The following is a 16,219-nucleotide window of genomic DNA, read 5'->3' on the forward strand; positions in this document are numbered from 1 at the left end:
CAATTCAGTGATCCAAATGCTGCGAAACTTTGCAGGAATATATTGTGAGTAATGCAGAAGCCATATCTGAGAACCAAAAGTAGTTCCAAAATTCAACACCAGGCAGTGTTGTAAACAAGAAATGCATGGAATTTGTATATCACACAACTCGGCAGGTCCCGGGAGGGTTTAAAAAGATGGATACAGGATTTTCCCCTTCATTCTAGTTGTTAATACCATCCACAGTGATGGCACTAATCTTTCCCAGCATGCTTTGCTCATGAAGCTGTACTACCTAAATAAAAACTGTTTCTGCACTCTGTGAATTTTGCCACCTGAACAAATGTTGGCAAAGTCTGCTATCTCCAAGTGCTCTGTAACGAATGATTAGTTGTTTTCAAAAAGCAGCATCATTAGGAGTTAGACCTAACAGAGGTCCTAAACCAATCAGATCACAAGTGAATGAAGTTGCTACTGCCATTGTGAACCAGGCCATGAATAACAGCATTGATTCCTGCAGTGCACGTGCTGTATCAAGAGACATCAATGTGCTTTACACAACTGTCTGGAAAATTCTATGGTAGATTCTGCATTTCTACCCATTCAAGATAATACTGACAGGATTTGCAAAAAGAGAATGTCAGTTGACTTTGAAAGTCAACTGACATTCTTTTCAACATTCCTTAACTGAGTGGAGTTGGATGCTGCATGACTGTGGATGATTTTGTGGGGGAGACACTCTTATCTGACTGGAGCTGTGGATACTCATAATTGCTGGATATGGACTATGCAAAACCAACATGCAATCCAATACATTCCTTTGCATTTACCCATAGTTAGTGTCTGAAGGTTTTCAGCTTCATTTATCATTAAACCATTCTTCTTTCAGAACATTCGCCAGTCAGGTCCTGTGACCTGCCCAGTTACTGCCAAGAGGTATCACAATATAATAAACAATTTTGTTTTGCCACAGCTACAGCAGCACCTGTGCATGTATTTAGTCATTTTCGTGCAGTATAGGTTACCTCTCCACACATCGCTCGATTTGTACAGGTGTTTCTTTGAGAATATTTCATGGAAGCCAGAGTAATCAACCGTGCATTTCCCACTGCATGGCCAGCTGATTCATCTGATCTGATTCACTGTGACTTCTAGCTCTGGAGATTTCTCAAAGACAGGGTTTATCAGAATCATACTGATAACTTGTGAGCTCTGAAAAACCTGAAAGACAGCGACATAACACAGCATGAGCACATCAGTCCCAACCAGCTGCAATCCACCTTTGAACAAATTGTGTGAAGTTATGTTTGTGGCATACTAGAAAGGGCAGCACATTGAACAGCACAGCCCATGAATGCATAATTATTATCAATACCTGACCTCCATGGATTCAGAGGCTCATTGTGGGAGGTACTCACTATTGCACACAATGCTCATCCAACCGCATCTTAAACTGATTAAACGTGTCCACATCCACAACACTCAGGCAATGCATTCCACTCACCAACCACCCTCCATGCAAAGAACCTGCTTCTCACTCCTTTGCTCACACCCTCCTTATACAGTTTCCAGCAATGTCCTCATGTTCTACTTTCCTCTCCAATTCTATGAAAAATCTCTTCCATGTCTACCTGATAACAACCCCTGACCAGTTTATATGTCTCAATCATATCCCCTCCCTTCCTCCTATTCAGAAGGTTCTGCAACTTACATACTTTCAATCTGTCCTCGTACTCTACATTCCAAAGATCACTGACTACCTTTGTAAATCTTCTCTGTATCCTATCCAACATAATGAAAACCCAGTGACCAAATCTGTGCACAATAATTCATATGAGGCCTGATCAAGGCCTTTTACAATGAGTGTATATAATGACTATATCTACATTCGATACATCATACAACAATCCATGGTGGTGAATTTTGGAACTTTTTTTCTCAGATATCACTTCTGCATTCCTGCAAAGTTTTGCAACATTTGGATCACTGGGTGGCATTCCACATGGCCTTAAACAAGGATACTTTAATTTTGATCACCCTGTATAACATCATCTGCATAAAATAAAAGCTAAGATTGACATTGCCAATTTTGATATCAGATTTATTACCACTTTACTTCATAAAGTGAACCCACAGATAAAGAATAACATTGGAGATAATGTACATTCATGTCACACACACACCTGATTTATCAGCAAACCATTTCATTTTCCTGTATACTTCAATTCTAAGTGCTCACGTACAACTTAAATAGAGACTCTGTATTGCTCAATATAATGTCTCATTTACACCATATAACTATAGCATTTTGAAGAGTTGTCCTCTTGGCACCTTGTTATATACCTTTTTCAGATCAACATAATAGGTGTGACTGAAACAAAGAAGCCAAAAAACAGGCGAGATCTTTCTGAGTAACAAATACAAAATGTTATTTTCATGCACTAACTATCAGGGAGTAGCTATAGTATTCAACACTAAATATGTGGATAATCTTGAATGGCAGGCAATATCAAGTAGAGTGATCAAGGCAAATATCAGAACAATGAGATTTATTGAATGAATGAATGAGATTAAACAATGAGACTTATTTGTGCTTATGGCCCCACAGAAGGTTCTACTAAGGATGAAATGGAGGAATTTTTTGACGCTTTAGAAAAAGCAACTGACACAATGAAAAAAGAAAAGCTGGTCCTCGTTGGGGATCTAAAAAGCAGAGTAGGAAATGATTACCTCACATATAGAAATGTTTTGTGAAAATTTAGATGGTAAGTGCATGCTGGATCTCTCTCCACAAAATCGATTAGTTTTTACTAACAACATGTACTAACATATAAAAAATGTGTACAAATTCACATGGAGAGAAGATGTAAGAAATAAGAAAAGTCTTATTGACTATATTATCGTTGATGGTAATGTTTTTCCACTGGTTCAGGAAACAAGAGTATACAGAGGATCAGGGGCGTGCCAGTAGTGTCCGGCGTCTGTGTGCAAAACTTTCGTTAACACCCTATCCCCCCCCCCCAATAAAAAATCACTTTAAAAAAAAAAACGTTTTTTTTTTTAAAGTATTTCCTCCTCTTTGGCACCTTTACTATCCTGGCGCCTGTGTGTGTCGCACACATTGCACATATGGCCAGCATGCCCCTGCAGAGGATATGAAATAGAAAGGCATCACTATTTAGTTTTGGTCAGGATAAAATTGAATTTCATATTGAAAAGAAGAGTGTGTAGGAAAGTTTTAAAACAAATCAAACTTGAGCAGCCTTCGGACGGACATGAACTATAGACTCAAATGCACAAACATCATTCAAGAAAAAAATGAAAGTTTGAAAACAAGAACCAAACCTTGAAGATTCAGTAGCAAGAAGAAAGCATATCGAAAGTCCTTGGCAAGTAAATCAACTTGTGCTCTCAGAAAATACAGAGAAAAATGTATGAAAGTGAAGCACTGTGTGTAGCTACACAAAAGTCATGGGGAGACTTTGGTAAGAACATAGAAAATAAATATCAGGAAGGTAGCAAAATATTGAAAAAGCTTAGAAGTGGAAGAAAGAATACTGTAAAATGAATCATAGATGATAAAGGTGACATGAAAACTGAAGATAAAGATATTCTAGATGTCTGGAATTATTACTTTGAAAGACTGCTAAATTAAACAAGCATTGTCAGCACAGTGATAGAAAATTTCCAACAGGAATGCAGATGGGAATACAGAGCAGATGAAATTCAACCAAAAGTGCTCAAATATGGAGGCATATTCCTTATAGTGGCTGCATTGCATAATTCAGAATGCCTGGTCAGAGCACTAAATTCCAGATGATTAGAGCAGAGTCCTCATAGTACCCATCTATTAAAAAAAAAAAGAGAAATAAAACAATGCAAAAATTACATAGGTATTTCCCTACTGAGCATTCCTGATAAGATTTATGTAAGTGTACCGAGAAACAGATAAGAAAAATTTTGGAAGAAAAGGGAAGCTTCATGAAGAACAAACTGGATTCAGGCCAAATAGAGCTTGTCAGGGTCAGATTTTGACTTTAAGACAAACTGTTGAGAAATCTTGGGAATATAACAATGATTTGTATTTAGGTTTTGTAGATCCAGAAAAGGCATATGACAAGGTGCTCTTCAAAACAATACAGTTAGTGTAAATGGGACATTATATCAAGCAATATATCAATACATAGTCTCTATTTAAACTGTAAGTCAGCAGTTAGAATTGAAAGAGATAGAGGAAGATGGTTTGTGTTAAATCAAGTTTGCAACAAGGATGCACATTATCTCCACTGATATTCATTATCTATATGGATCACATTACCAAGGAAACTGGTATTAAATCTGATATCAAAATTGGCGATATTTGCAACTGTGCAGATTCATTTACATTCTATTGTTTGAATAGTGTGCTATCTGAAACTGTTAGGGAAAAAACTGTCTTGCTTTGTTAAAGAAGGGGGATAAAAAAAAAGCTGTGTGAAATATTTGTTATGAATTAACTAATAAATTAACAAAAATGCATTTACATGAATGGTAAATTCATTTTAAAATACTGGGTATGCACATCATCATCATCATCATCAAATTCCTGACATGGGGGGTGCTTAAGGATCAAAGCTGTATAACTGAGAGGAGACCTCCACATAGCCTTTAAAGGAATGTGGGGAACCGGCCAGGGCTTCTGACCTACTGTCCAATCCTCACCTTCTCGTGGTGCACTTTGTTAGGTATCTACCTGGATACTGAATGAATGAGGGTGGGCTGGCAATCTGGGATTTAGCAGACCAAATTGTATTTTTATTGGCTTAAACCCAATATTAAATATTTTCTGGGTATACACTCAGTCAGATAATCAATCAGAATTGAAGAAATAAAACTAACTTACAAGCTTCTGCAGTGTAATCATTCATCAAAAATTAATGAAAAAAATGAATTCTAATTAATATGCCTGTTTATATATTTATGACTTTCTGGACACACTACTATAGTTTGGTAGTGAACAGTTTGACTAACTAATGTTTTAAGCATATTCCCATTCCGCTATTGCAATGAGAAATCATTGCAATAGCGGAATGTATAAATATATATTACTGTATGTATGTTTTTCATGTCCTACGCAACAGCAACACTTTTTATGTGAAAAAAAAAAAAAAAATCATTGGCTATTCTTTCATGTATGCTCGCTTATTTTCTTTTCAGAAGAATTGCTAAAATTTCCGTTCTCTAACGATTTATAATGCTTGTATATGCCTTTAATACACAACCCTTGATAATTCCTTTTATACTTGCATTATCTAGTATCCCAATTGCTCCATTCCTGATAATCCATTTTATACTTCGTAATTTTGTTAAGTTAACTAAAGCTTTGCTCTGCACGAGATTCTCTTTATGAAATATAAGTAAATAGCCAATGTTTTTGCCTCAATTTATTTTCGATATATTTCGAAATCTCTGGGAGGAGGGGGGGTCCACAAGCTCCATGAATGATAAATGTAACTCCACCAGTTAAAAACTATGCAGAAAGGAATAAAATGTGAAGTCAAATCTCAGGTTTATCTACTTCTAAGATATCAAACCGATTTATTATTACCATGTATCTTATACTTTGTACACATTTTAAATACATAAAATCTTGATAGCTTCAGAAAGTACTAAAATTAGCAAGGAGAATCGATTTCTTGATTCACTAAAATTGTGAATTCAGTGTTAGTCCCTGTAATACCCACTGAAGCATAAATATATTTATATATGACATGTCCACAGCGTAACATTTTACAAGAAAATGATCACAGATAATATATAATTTAAAACAATTCTTCATTATTTTAATGAACAGTTGCAGTCTTCAGAAAATAACGTAAATCCTAAGTAGGAACACACCCTACCGGTATATATAAAAAACACTGCGGAAAGCATCAGATCGCTAGCGTTAACCGTTACCAAGGCACCGGCTCCTCCTGCGTTGACCGACGGGAATAAACTATCAGCAAAGACGGTAACCTGTATTTGATATCCAGGATGGGCTACATGCCGTTCAATAATCTTCAGTTATACCATTCCACTAAGCACAATCCATTCGAAAAGCAAACGGTTATTAAATAACAAAAGCATCAATCTTTAAATACCTGAGTTGATCCCGGAGTGGAAGATGTTCGCTTTTTTCCCACTAAAATCACTGCATCATCGTTGAACACTAATACCCAACGCCATTGCACTTGTCCATTACAGCGGCTCCTAAAGGTTGAAATCCTGTACCGACTAACCGATTAACTGTCATCGCTGCGTACTTTGCGATACCAGCAGATGGCACCACTGTCGTGGCGCTAAATTTAATAACTTCTCTTTGTTCAACTTTTAAGAAGCAGGTGGTTGTGAAAAAGAGAAGGAAACATGTTTGTAGTACTGGCAGTTTGCCCTGCCCTGATGAAACAATTCATCTGATTTCGAAACTTCAAGGTGCTTGTGAAACAACGAAACACTTCCGATAAAAAAAATGTATAATTGTAAGGCTGCCTTAAACATGTACTGAGTTCTAAGCTATAAAAACATGCTCGTTTCATAATGTAATTTATTATTTTTTCATAATATGTTAAAGTCGGTAAACGTTATGTTAATTTTGTTATTTATTATTAAAATTCACAAACTGAACAATACGCTAACAAATGAGATAGCCAACTTGTTCAGAAATACTGTACAGTAGATATAAATTACCAATGATTTATTATAAGATGAGATGAAATGTAAAATAATAAAAATTGTAATCGTAATAAACTGAACGTTTATTCTAGCTTTTATTACATTGCATTTATTATTTCCATTCATTTCCCTAATAAACAACACCGACAATCAAAATTCCCTAACATTAAGCACACTGATGATATGAGCACTGCAGATTTACAATTTTCGTCTGTGAGGTGTTCTTTTTCGGTGAGCATTTTAATTATTATTTCGAGTATATCACATGAAAATTATTATTTTATCCCACTATGAATATAATTAAATATCATGATAAAATGAAAATATTTAAAAGTACATTAAATTAAAATTATCCTATATACAATTAAAACTATTCCATGCATAAATAATTGTACCCCTAGATATTTTCAAATCTGGAGGTACTATTTTTGGTGTTGTTTTTTTTTTAAATCATCATTTAGCGAATATTACTTGAAAAGTATTTCGTCTTCCTCTCTAACCCTTTTTATTCTCAAAGGGAACAGGTGGAGATATCCTTGAATCATAACTTTTTTTTTGAAGATCGGCAGCAAAGTCTACCCTTTAGCCCTGATAGTAAGCTTCAGGCTATCAATGAATCAAGGTTTTCAGGAGAGAGATGACGAGAGACAATTGCCTCCATCTTGTGGTCCAAAATCCTAACAGGGATATATTATATCTCACATAGTGTAAACTCCGAGGAAGATTTTTTGTACAGTGTCCTATTTTCTTTGATTATTTACTTCCTAAAGAGAATATATATAGGTCTTCGTATCCAATGTTAGCAAGTTTCTTTTTTACAACCTTTCATCCTTTCGTTGGATTATCATTATAAAGATAATAATACGAAGAAATCTAATCCAGAAATGATCAACCAGATCATTGTAGCAAAAGGAAGTCCTACATCTTATTAATAGTTTGAACTCCTTGATCATATTTTTGACATTGGATTCCATGACATCCATGCAACCCTTTTCAGCAACTCTTCATTGCGGTAATCCGTTCGTATTTTCCCCAACCAATAAAGTTACTGACATTTGATTTTGAGGGATGAAGTCTTTGGGCCAATGTCACAAACATAAGTCACTAATATAACATCCTATGATAACCTCTTTTAATAACTATAAGTTCTTCACGCTCCACCGACAGCATATAGATGTACATCCCGCTCTAGGATATACCTCTTTCTTATATAGTGGTATAAGGCCACGTAATGAAAAGTAAATAACTATCAGTAAGGAAATAAGTACAGGAAAATGAAATAATAATTCCAATTCACTCTACTTATTTCAAATTTTGTGTACCCGATATTCTATATAAACGACACATACAAGTATAAATCTACTAATGTTTTTTAGACTGGACTCTTTTAGTCCTAACTCTGAAAATTGGTAGGCAGTTGACCTCCACCCTTCGCCACTGTCAGTAATTCAGTGCAGTTCTGCTTGCATGTTAAACGGCGATATGGTAATTGTTGCTATTTCGTGTCGTGATCCTAATCCTAACTAGTATTTTGTATTAATATAGTGTATGTTCTATAGTTGATTTTCCTGGTCTGTGGGGCTAAACACATATCTTCTGGGAGGAGAAACCTTACTTAGCTGAGAAAAAGCTAAACTCTGGAGAAAGCCGAAAAGATGTCTAAAGAAGTTCCTGTAGTCAGTTGTTCTAATGTGTTATTCTTCAAACCTTACCTCTAAATTGGCTATCGCTGAAAACATCCCTCGTGGCTGCTAACGATTCCAGAAGAATCAAGAGAAAAGAGAGAGAGAGAGAGAGAAAGCAGACAACTGCTGCCATCTTGTACTAACAGGTATATATTATTATTTATTTGAAATGGCGTGCGATCTACAGTCTACGAAATTCGGATGTGGCGATGTGATCGTATGGTCTGTTTATCCTGATACGGCCTGGAATCTGTTTGTGGTGCCGCAAACATTGAACTCCGAGAGATAGCTGAACATTCTGGACAATGTAATGCATCCTACTTTGTGGCGTTTCTACAAAAATGACCATTGTCTCTTTCGGTAAGACATCATGTCATAAGGCTGTAACTGCGTGGTTTGTAGATATGAATGTCACCTCACTTTATTGGCCTTCACAGAGCCCTGATCTCAACCCTACTGAACATCTTTGGGATGAACTGGAGAGTCGGGTGAGGTCAAGAGACGTCCGGTCCACAACAGTCCAGGACCTCATTACATGCTTACAGGAAGAATGGTCCAAAATTTCCATTGATTGCTATCGTACGCTTGTGGAACGTATACATCGTAGGACAGTTGCGGTCATCGCAGCGAAAGGAAGTCCTACATCTTATTAATGTGGATGCCATGGCTGTTCATTCCTCATACTATGGTGTCTGTTGACTCTTTTCCATGCAGTGTATGTAAATAATACTACTTTAGTACCGTGAGTGAGCTATAGATTTTTTATTATTTTTTTTTATTAATTTTTAACATAAAAAAACACAATCTAGAGACCGACCATGGAGCATTTTACGCCTCCCCTCAAGATAATCACGTACATCCCTACCGAAGCGGGATTCGAACCCGCGACCTTTCGCTATGAGTACCTTAGTACTCATTGAGAAAGGTGAGGGAGGGGGGGGTAGTACAAATGAAAGAGCAGCACCAAACCAGTCCTTAAAGTATGTGAAAAGTCCAAAATTTAGAAATGTCAATTGTGTGTGTAAAATTTAATCTAGAGCTTATTGAGCAGAGGGAAAATACTGTCTTTTATAAATGAATTGCACGTCATTGACTAAACGCATTTGCTCTAAATAATAAATATTTAGAATAACATAAATTTCTTTATTACAACCTTCTCTGCCTAAACCGAAGAGCAGTCTACTGATAATGCTTGCCTTAAGCCAGTGGCGGCCGGTGAAAATTTTAAGTGTGGGTGCTGCATATACAAAATAAAAAATTTTTTAAATCAGTAACCAATTTATTAATAAATAAATTTACATATTCAAAAATTGCTTTATTAAAAATATTTCACTCTCACCACGAACAAACACCAATAATAAAAGTTTCGTATCTCACAGAAATAACGCGCGCAAGCATACGATACACTGCCCAAACGAGCAGTGTCGGAATCACTTGTAACATGCAATGAGAAGCGCAAACGAATATCGGCGACGCTAGTTGCAATTGGCCTAACGTGATAATTCCGACACTGCATTAGATCGCAGTGCATTTGTTTCGTAATCTAATGCGTTAATCGAACAATTCCAATTATTAACTATTCAATCAATGTCAAAACATAAGTTGTAACCTTTAACATGTTGCATTGCATTTATATAATGTTGTAAGCATTGTTATTATTTATAAACACAAACAAAATTTATTTTTTTCCTTAGGGGTGCTGCAGTATCACACTGCTTATGTACGAGCTGCCACTGCTTAAAACATTATCAGGAGATTGTTGCTAATGCTTTAAGACGTGGCTATGGTATATGCAATACATATAATATTATAGTAATGAAGATGCTATTTTTCTCATTTATTTAAATGTTCTGAAGCTTTGTCGGCATTGATACCCTTCGGACGGAGTGATATGGATTCGAATCCGGTTTAGAACGTAAGGGCTTTTGAACTGTAGGCAAGTTAACTGGTTTCGTATATGGTTTTTCGTCAGAAACTGTTTTTTTTTTTTTTTTTTTTTCTCTCAACACTTACAAACCAACCAAATCCACACAATCACACATAGCTGACTACGTAGATGGAATTAACTGTCCAATCGTAATATTGGGTAAGTTTATGCGAAGCTAATGTACTTGACAATGATAAGTCTGATCCTAACACGTTAAAGAGAGGTGATCTATTTTATGTTAATTAAATTATTTAATTAACATAAAAATTACAAAACATAATTGATTAATTATTATAATTTTGTATAATTAATTATTTAATTTAATTATCCGATTCCAATTTCTGTAAGGTGAGTGAAAAACTATAGAACACTCGTTTACCGTTGTAGAATTAAGGATTAAATAAACCCAAGAATCTCGACTTTCCTCTGAACTGGAAAACTAATCACGATTTATGGCGATTCAAGCGATGTACGTAGATCCTATTAGAAAGCAATAAAGAACGCCAAATGGAAGTAGTTCCGTGATGTGTGCTGTAACTACAATACCGAGAACTGCGCAATTCATCGTTCAAGAGGGAAAAAAAAGAAGCTAAAACAGCGATGTAGCTTACTTGTCCGTTTGCGGGAGGGTTAATCCTAGTGTTTGCAGTGAAACAAAATAATAATGATAATTACAATAATAATAGTTAATCGCCGTGTGAGACAATAAATGAACTCGGTGTTGAATCCTGACTTCAGTTGCAGGAAAGGAGATTGAAAAATATTTGGATGAGCGACTGATTATTATTTCTTTTTTCTTGGTTTTAAAATAGAATATTCTACCTTTCTCAAATTATAACATTAAACAAATCATTATTAAAATGAATCACACGTGACTACAAAGACAGAATATAAAATAAAATAAATTCTTCGCTTACAATGATTTATTTCAATTTTTCCTGTTTCTGTTGTAATTCAAATACCTTTATAGATCATTTCTTTTGCTTTGATTTCTTCAAGGAAGAAGCTATCCCCATTCGAATTCTGCTGATAGCTTTAGTCGAAATGTCCTTAGATATATCCCGCTCTTCACAGATGCTACAATTTCTTGTTATTTCATTGGGTCCATGAGCTCGCTGGAACCAATGAAATAGCATCACCATCAGGGGCGGCTTGTGCATAGGCACTACGGAACTACAGCAGCCCCAATTTTTCTCGATATATATAAATATATTTATTAATTTATTTATATTTGCCTGTAATATTTATTTTTATCATCAACAATCCTATACAATTCTCTAATTTTGTATTTAAAAAAAATAAAAATCCTTCTTGTAGCACTTAGGAGGGCGAAGGACGCTAGCAGCACTGTATTTACCACAGTGCCATATTGCTACGCGCGCAAGCATATACACGTCATAGTGAGATGCGAGCTATTAGCGTGATGCGGCACTGTCCGTCGCGTAGTTCCACTGTTGCTTATATGCAGTTTGCGCCAGTAGTAGAGTGTTCGTAGTGCTTATCGTGTTTACTCCGTCTCTTTAAATATTTGGACATTACAATTAAATCCTTTAATTGTAATGTCTAAATATTTAAAGAGAAGGAGTAAACATTACAATTAATTTAATTGTAATGACATTACAATTAAATCATTTAATTGTAATGTCCAAAAATTATACAGTTTAGTATAATTTTATCGATAATAAACAATATTTTTTAATGTTTATTTTTTTTATTTTAATTTTTACCATAATTTTGATATTTTATCCAAACACGTATACCCTGTACTTACAGTGTGTATGTATATGTCTAAAGTTGCAGCACCTCACGATTTCAAGCCAAGAGCCGCCACTGATCACCATCACAAATATTTATTGGGAATCTTCCAAAGTCACAGTTATATCATTATCTAGTACACCTTGTTTATAGTGTTTATATCTTCTAAGTTAGTACTTAAATGTTTCATAGCGATACCAGTTTAATTACATAACAAACCTAGGTCACAACGATGGGCACCATTAAGTTGATTCAAAGTTGGTTTCTTTCCCTGTAGCGAAGTGATTTCGGTAATGTTAGTACATCGGGAAAAGGTTGACTTCGGTGCCATAGTATTGAAGTAACACCCTGAAGGTAAAAATAAATAAATAGATAAAATTAAAAGTGAAATTGAAAAGATTCTGAAATTACCGAATTGTTAAAGCCATGTCTACGGAAATGATGAGATGCGATTTCCAGTTTTTTTTGTTTTTTGTTTTTTTCGGGGAGGGGGGATGGAGGCAGAGAAGTCTTTAATAATGACAAACGTTTAGTATGCAACAAGAAGTTTTATAGTCCTACAAGCATCTGCAAATTTCAGAAGCTAGTGCTGTAATAATAATAATAACAATAATAAACTTTGGGGATTATATTTTCAGTGCAAGGAAGAAGAATCTATAAACGCTGTAATTCATAAATTCATAATTCATAGTTATAGAAAGAGATAAAGATATTTATTACAATTCGTTTTAAGTTGTCCTTGGGTTTCATATTTAGTCTTAACTATGCACGCCTCTTTCACGTAATGTTGGCTTCCACGAATGTGAAAGCCATTTACGTATTATGACCAATCATAATACGTAAATGAATTATTATATGAGCGAGCATTGTACAGGGTGGCCATAAAATAACTTTCCCTCTTTGAAGGCATCTGTAGCTAAAACCAATAAATGGAATGAGACCAAATTTTATATTGAGAATTTTGAAGGCATAGGAAGATGATTTCCACGAAAAAAAGGTTTAGTACCAAAAGTCGCCGATAGGGGAAATTTTGGCGCTGAAAAATTTCCAGTTTTTTTTGTTTTTTGTTTTTTTCGGGGAGGGGGGATGGAGGCAGAGAAGTCTTTAATAATGACAAACGTTTAGTATGCAACAAGAAGTTTTATAGTCCTACAAGCATCTGCAAATTTCAGAAGCTAGTGCTGTAATAATAATAATAACAATAATAAACTTTGGGGATTATATTTTCAGTGCAAGGAAGAAGAATCTATAAACGCTGTAATTCATAAATTCATAATTCATAGTTATAGAAAGAGATAAAGATATTTATTACAATTCGTTTTAAGTTGTCCTTGGGTTTCATATTTAGTCTTAACTATGCACGCCTCTTTCACGTAATGTTGGCTTCCACGAATGTGAAAGCCATTTACGTATTATGACCAATCATAATACGTAAATGAATTATTATATGAGCGAGCATTGTACAGGGTGGCCATAAAATAACTTTCCCTCTTTGAAGGCATCTGTAGCTAAAACCAATAAATGGAATGAGACCAAATTTTATATTGAGAATTTTGAAGGCATAGGAAGATGATTTCCACGAAAAAAAGGTTTAGTACCAAAAGTCGCCGATAGGGGAAATTTTGGCGCTGACGGAGGCGAAAGCAGTCAAATATTTGCAGTAAACGCAGGTAAAAAGGATTATGCAAATTTTACTGTGCGTACGTGACAGCAGCGCACTTAAAAAAGGATTGGGAACGTTCAGGCAGTTATTCGAATGACTGATTAATTGTCTCAATATGTGTCCTACCTTGCCTCAGCGTGCTTTACTTGTTAAGTTGTTTTACCTTAAACAGTGCAATGCCGTAGCGTCCCTTCGGGAATTTAGAAGGCTTCATAACCTTCTCTAGCAGTTAGACCTGGCAGAGGACGGAAAGCAGTGCAAGAAGAGACAGTAACAGACGTTACACAAGAAAGGTCAGGACATTGAAAATCGTACATGTGATCCAGGAAACCATGATTATGATGAATAAAACATTATTTCCTGTGAATTCAATTATTACATTAATTTCTGTGTCTCTCGCAAGTTGTTGTTTTAGTTTAATTATTATTATTATTGTTATTATTATTATTATTATTATTATTATTATTGTAACATGCCACATATCCAGCTGGAATGAGTGACGCGGCTGTCACTTACACCGTCGAAATGTTATTATTCCATTTTATCTGACTTTAATGTAATTATCCGCTTGTTTTTGGCTCCACCAGCGCCAAAATTTCCCCTGTTGGTGACGTTTGGTACTATTTTTTTTTTCGCGGAAATCATCTCCCCATGCCTTCAAAAGTCTCAATATAAAATTTAGTCTTGTTCCGTTTATTGGTTTTAGCTACAGATGCCTCCAAAGAGGGAAAGTTATTTAATGCCACCCTGTATTTATTGAAAGTGTTTTACTAAATTTATTTGAATGCGTATCGAGGCGAAGTGGGAAAAAAAAAAAGGTGGAAACGCGATCTTTGGAGGGCTTAGAATCCAGATTTCCAAATCCAAATGAAATATTTGTAATAATTATTGTTATGACAATAATTATGGTTGTTATACTTATTTGTAATAACAAATATTTCTACTTGTTATAACAGATTACTACCGAAGCACAACTACACAAAAGCCAAACATCAACTATGGCGCGCTTGGCCGAATAACGCTCTCCAATCATTGGTTGAATTCTACCGGCTTGGATGCTTAATGAATAGCTTTAGCTGGTAGGTATATTTCCTCACAGACAAGTACTGGAGGCCTGAAGTGGCTTCAGAAAGTTATGTTTGATCTACAGAGCAGAGTTTCTATATTATCTATCTTTAGTCCTCCCACAGTACCACCACACTATAGATTTACAACTGATTGGATGTTCTATCTTTAAGTCAGACCCGTGCTTCCAACCGTACATGGAATGGTGATCCTATTGAAGGAAGAATATCACAAAACTTCCTGGCTGGTAATATTCCAGAATGGTACAGATTATGCCTAGCTGAATGAAAGTGTAATCCACCAAACTAGTGCTCTGCCAATACCGGCTCTAACACTGTGCATCCATATAAATGTAAGACATATTATATTCTTAATGGTAACACAGTGGACAGAACAATTGACAATGAAAATATAGAAGCTGGGGATTGGTCTCCTGTTTATATCAGAATTGTTCATAATATTTATATCCGAAACCAGTTAAAATTATCACGAAACAATTTCTGTCGCTTATAGCAATTTTAGACAGCTACCTCAATTATGTGTATACTAAACGTCTATTATAATGTAGAACACATCTTTCAAGTATTCACAAAAGAAATACATTATTTCAATGTTTGCACAGAAAAGGTTATTTCTGCGTGCTGGAATGCTGCACTTGAGCTTTGTAAGTATTGATTTTCACCTACAGTTTTCAGAAAGGTTTTTTCCTTGTAATTTTTCTGTTTATTGTTTCTTTGAACTTTCTCGGAAGCAGTAACTGAGATTTTATGTAAAAGAAATGGTACTTGAAACTTATAAGTGGCGGTATCACGGAATAACATAAACATTTCAGAACGTCTAAGGATTGTCATGAAATTTTAATCTTCTTTTATAAAAACATAAACATACGCAGGGAGAACTATTCTACTGTGGGGTGCCAGGATGGCTAGGGACTTCAAGAAGTAGAAGGTATGCAATGTTCCTGGCTACATTTTAACACATCATACGCATCGTTTGCATGACTTCTTTTATCGGGAAAAAACTTGCGGATTTCAGCATGAAATTATTCCTGGATCTTTTGTAAACAAAACTTCTTTCTCCATCTATAGTTATTATTTTATATTTATACATTAGGCTTAAATATAAAACATTTTGCGTATTAAAGATTTCGTCTGTAATTAAGTGTAAACGTGTTAAGAGATTTTACTCATATTATATATTCTATTACTATCTGCCACCTGTTCATATTTATAAGAAATACTGACCTTTGAAAAACGCTAAAAGTCTTTGCATTCAAGAGCTTAAATAAAGGCAATAATCCAGGGCTTCGAATACTAACCTGAATACTGATATTCTTCGCTGACATAAGAACTGTAACGTGCACTCTTGGCTTCGGTGTTTTAGTGGCTCCATCTGACGATTAAATATTAAAAACTGAGAATAAAAGAAAACATTTAGAATTTATAGAGAAAT

The 16,219-nt window shown here is 35.2% G+C and overlaps 1 protein-coding gene across 5 annotated transcripts in view; it reads right to left on the reverse strand.

The window, feature by feature from the left end:
• The window catches only part of LOC150109624 (oxysterol-binding protein-related protein 6-like), a 695,026-nt gene extending 678,957 nt beyond the window's left edge, over positions 1-16,069 (reverse strand). For 3 of the 5 annotated variants that reach the window (XM_090409290.1, XM_090409281.1, XM_090409257.1), the window contains exon 1: positions 16,012-16,069. The gene's annotated coding sequence lies outside the window, so the exon portion shown is untranslated. Of the gene's footprint in view, positions 1-6,101; positions 6,132-16,011 lie in introns of those variants that run through there. The other 2 variants (XM_090409265.1, XM_090409274.1) reach the window with 2 other exon arrangements.
• Between the last annotated feature and the right edge of the window lie 150 nt (positions 16,070-16,219).

This window comes from Typopeltis vanoorti, chromosome 2 (genome assembly GCF_054136105.1).
Source record: "Typopeltis vanoorti isolate ZY-2024b chromosome 2, IOZ_Tvanoo_1.0, whole genome shotgun sequence".
NCBI lineage: Eukaryota > Metazoa > Arthropoda > Arachnida > Uropygi > Thelyphonidae > Typopeltis > Typopeltis vanoorti.